Source organism: Lampris incognitus, chromosome 5 (genome assembly GCF_029633865.1).
Source record: "Lampris incognitus isolate fLamInc1 chromosome 5, fLamInc1.hap2, whole genome shotgun sequence".
Lineage (NCBI taxonomy): Eukaryota > Metazoa > Chordata > Actinopteri > Lampriformes > Lampridae > Lampris > Lampris incognitus.
Genome location: NC_079215.1, coordinates 64,174,153 through 64,179,047, shown reverse-complemented (window position 1 = coordinate 64,179,047; position 4,895 = coordinate 64,174,153).

The following is a 4,895-nucleotide window of genomic DNA, read 5'->3' as shown; positions in this document are numbered from 1 at the left end:
GTCACTTAGATTGGTTGGTTAGTTGGTTTTTAGTTGGCGGTTGGCATCGGACACGTGGCATTACCGCCACCTGCTGAAACGTCAGAAGGTCACGCTGCTGGTCGTTTACCCTGTAAACTTTATAGTGTACGCCCCAAGTGAGCCCATTCACGACCCGGTCCAGTTTATAACCCAGACCCGGTCTGTGTTGATGCAGATGCTTCCCGGAGGGTCACGTCTACGTCTTCCCCAGATGTGTCAAATAAAATAAAATAAAATAAAATATCTCCTGGCAGCGTCCAGCAACATCTGACTTCCCATTTATTTCAGTCGCGCAATTTATGACCATGGCAAAGAATGACTAAATAAATAAATAAATTTATTATATATATATTTTATTTTTTTTGTCCAGGCAGATATTCTGGCCAGCTCCATTCCCTTTTCTGCACCGGTTCCTTTTTGCACTTCCACCATCTCGTCATTTCTCTCCATTCTCATAGCAGCTTCCGCGTTGGACAACCTCATTTCTGCTCTCTCGTCTTATCCACTTCCTCTTCTTTCTGGACACCGTGCGGACCCCCTATCAGGACTTCCTCAAGTTTACAATCTCCCACGTTGCAGTTTTCCATCCCACCTCTCCCACATCTTCTGACTCCCTTACATACTGCTGCAACGTGTCCATATTCTGGACAGCACAAACATCTGAGAGGAGCGCTCTCGTATGGCCTCACCCTGTAACCCACATAATCAGTATGTACCCTTTCCGGCAATTCCCCTTCAAAAGTCAGACACACAGAATTACTGCCCTCCTTCTCCCCTTCTAGTCATTCTTCTTGCCTTACTGCCCTCCTTCTCCCCTTCTAGACATTCTTACTGTCCTCCTTCTCCCCTTCTAGACATTCTTCTTGCCTTACTGTCCTCCTTCTCCCTTTCTAGTCATTCTTCTTGCCTTACTGTCCTCCTTCTCCCCTTCTAGTCATTCTTCTTGCCTTACTGTCCTCCTTCTCCCCTTCTAGTCATTCTTCTTGCCTTACCGTCCTCCTTCTCCCCTTCTAGTCATTCTTCTTGCCTTACTGTCCTCCTTCTCCCCTTCTAGTCATTCTTCTTGCCTTACTGTCCTCCTTCTCCCCTTCTAGTCATTCTTCTTGCCTTACTGTCCTCCTTCTCCCCTTCTAATCATTCTTCTTGCCTTACTGTCCTCCTTCTCCCCTTCTAATCATTCTTCTTGCCTTACTGTCCTCCTTCTCCCCGTCAAGTCATTCTTCTTGCCTTACTGTCCTCCTTCTCCCCTTCTAGTCATTCTTCTTGCCTTACTGTCTGCCTTCTCCCCTTCTAGTCATTCTTCTTGCCTTACTGTCCTCCTTCTCCCCTTCTAGTCATTCTTCTTGCCTTACTGTCCTCCTTCTCCCCTTCAAGTCATTCTTCTTGCATTACTGTCCTCCTTCTCCCCTTCTAGTAATTCTTACTGTCCTCCTTCTCCCCTTCTAGTCATTCTTCTTGTCTTACTGTCCTCCTTCTCCCCTTCTAGTCATTCTTCTTGTCTTACTGTCCTCCTTCTCCCCTTCTAGTCATTCTTCTTGCCTTACTGTCCTACTTCTCCTCTTCAAGTCATTCTTCTTGCCTTACTGTCCCCCTTCTCCCCTTCTAGTCATTCTTGCCTTACTGTCCTCCTTCTCCCCTTCTAGTCATTCTTCTTGCCTTACTGTCCTCATTCTCCCCTTCTAGTCATTCTTCTTGCCTTACTGTCCTCCTTCTCCCCTTCTAGTCATTCTTCTTGCCTTACTGTCCTCCTTCTCCCCTTCTAGTCATTCTTCTTGCCTTACTGTCCTCCTTCTCCCCTTCAAGTCATTCTTCTTGCATTACTGTCCTCCTTCTCCCCTTCTAGTAATTCTTACTGTCCTCCTTCTCCCCTTCTAGTCATTCTTACTGTCCTCCTTCTCCCCTTCAAGTCATTCTTCTTGCCCTACTGTCCTCCTTCTCCCCTTCAAGTCATTCTTCTTGCCTTACTGTCCTCCTTCTCCCCTTCTAGTCATTCTTACTGTCCTCCTTCTCCCCTTCTAGTCATTCTTCTTGCCTTACTCTCCTCCTTCTCCCCTTCTAGTCATTCTTCTTGCCTTACTGTCCTCCTTCTCCCCTTCTAGTCATACTTCTTGTCTTACTGTCCTCCTTCTCCCCTTCTAGTCATTCTTCTTGCCTTACTGTCCTCCTTCTCCCCTTCTAGTCATTCTTCTTGCCTTACTGTCCTCCTTCTCCCCTTCTAATCATTCTTCTTGCCTTACTGTCCTCCTTCTCCCCCTCTAGTCATTCTTCTTGCCTTACTGTCCTCCTTCTCCCCTTCTAGTCATTCTTCTCGCCTTACTTCCCTCCTTCTCCCCTTCTAGTCATTCTTCTCGCCTTACTGTCCTCCTCCTCCCCTTCTAGTCATTCTTCTCGCCTTACTGTCCTCCTCCTCCCCTTCTAGTCATTCTTCTTGCCTTACTGTCCTCCTTCTCCCCTTCTAGTCATTCTTCTTGCCCTACTGTCCTCCTTCTCCCCTTCTAGTCATTCTTCTTGCCTTACTGTCCTCCTTCTCCCCTTCTAGTCATTCTTCTTGCCTTACTGTCCTCCTTCTCCCCTTCTAGTCATTCTTCTTGCCTTACTGTCCTCCTTCTCCCCTTCTAGTCATTCTTCTTGCCTTACTGCCCTCCTTCTCCCCTTCTAGTCATTCTTCTTGCCCTACTGTCCTCCTTCTCCCCTTCTAGTCATTCTTCTTGCCTTACTGTCCTCCTCCTCCCCTTCTAGTCATTCGTCTTGCCTTACAGTCCTCCTTCTCCCCTTCTAGTCATTCTTCTTGCCCTACTGTCCTCCTTCTCCCCTTCTAGTCATTATTATTGCCTTACTGTCCTCCTTCTCCCCTTCTAGTCATTCTTCTTGCCTTACTGTCCTCCTTCTCCCCTTCTAGTCATTCTTCTTGCCCTACTGTCCTCCTTCTCCCCTTCTAGTCATTCTTCTTGCCTTACTGTCCTCCTTCTCCCCTTCTAGTCATTCTTCTTGCCTTACTGTCCTCCTTCTCCCCTTCTAGTCATTCTTCTTGCCTTACTGTCCTCCTTCTCCCCTTCTAGTCATTCTTCTTGCCTTACTGTCCTCCTTCTCCCCTTCTAGTCATTCTTCTTGCCCTACTGTCCTCCTTCTCCCCTTCAAGTCATTCTTCTTGCCTTACTGTCCTCCTTCTCCCCTTCTAGTCATTCTTCTTGCCTTACTCTCCTCCTTCTCCCCTTCTAGTCATTCTTCTTGCCTTACTTCCCTCCTTCTCCCCTTCTAGTCATTCTTCTCGCCTTACTTCCCTCCTTCTCCCCTTCTAGTCATTCTTCTCGCCTTACTGTCCTCCTCCTCCCCTTCTAGTCATTCTTCTCGCCTTACTGTCCTCCTTCTCCCCTTCTAGTCATTCTTCTTGCCCTTACTGTCCTCCTTCTCCCCTTCTAGTCATTCTTCTTGCCTCACACACACCTGCAACACCCCATAATGACTCAGCCGCTACCGATAGTGACATACCACTTATCACCCCCTTCTTCTTTGTTTTTAATCCGAGTGGGAAGCAAGTCACACGGCAATACCTTCTAAATGCCTTCATTTTAAGGGCTCTACCCCTCTGACACTTTGAGCTACAATCAGTAATAACCATCCCAAACAGTAAACCCCACCTTAATTATTTTGAGCTTCCAGCCTGACATGTCAAATCCAGCAGACCACAATCACACACCTATTGGTCAAAAGCTGAACATAACCAGTCAGTGCAGCTGAGCAGGAACGCCTATACAGTTAATAGAGTCAAGATTTAGTTTATTGTCATTTCATTATGTACCTGCATGCATAATAAAAAAAACAACCTAAAACGAAATGCCGTTTCTCCCAGCCCACAGCAGTGCAGCAGAAAAGATATACACCTACAATTTCCCTCAAAACGATACCCCTAAAACATAAAAACAGAGGGAACAAAACAAAAAAGCACAGTTAAAAACGCAGTCCATTCAGGTGCAACACAGTCCATTAAAGTGCCATTTCAGTTCAAGGTTGACAGCTGGTGTCTGTCAACGAGTGACCAGCACTGATGGGGGGGGGGGTTTGAGGGTAGGTGAGGGGCATGACCGTCCGTGGGACACACACAGTTTGTTAATGACCCTGTCTGCTTGTGGGTAGAAGCTATTTAGCATTCTGCTGGATTTAGCACAGATGCTCCTGTACCTGTTCCCAGGCAGCAGGAGGGAAAACAGGTTGTGAGAAGGATGGTGGGGGTCCTTCATGATGCTGGAGGCTCCGTGAACACAGCGTTGATGGTAACTCTCCAACAGGAAGGGGAGAGGGGCACAAATGATCTTGCTAGCTGTCTTCACTGTCCTGTTCAGCCGGTGCTGTTCGCTCGCTTTGCAGTTACCGTACCAGGAAGTGAGACTGTAGGTTAGAGCACTTTCAGTGGTGCCCCTGTAGGAGGTGGTGAGGGCTGGAATGGAGAGACTTGCCCTTCTAAGTCTTCGGAGAGGATGGAGCCACTGGTGGGCCTTTTTAATGATGGCCAAGGTGTTAATGGCTGAGATCAGGTCGTCCGCCAGGTGCACTCCCGGGAACTCTTGATGTTACTGACCCTCTCCACAGCGGTGCCATCAATGGCCAGTGGCGTGTGATGGTGCCTGCTGGCCCTCCTGAAGTCGATCACCCTCTCTTTGGTTTTACTTATATTCAGGGAGAGATCGTGGGATCTGCAACACGCTGTTAGCTGCTCCACCTCCATCCTGTATGCAGATTCATCATTATTGCTGACGAGACCCACAACTGTTGTATCATCTGCAAACCTGATGATGTTGCTGGTGTCACATTTGGCAGTACAGTCATGGGTTAGCAGGGTGAACAAGAGGGGGCTCAGGACGCAGCCCTGAGGTGAA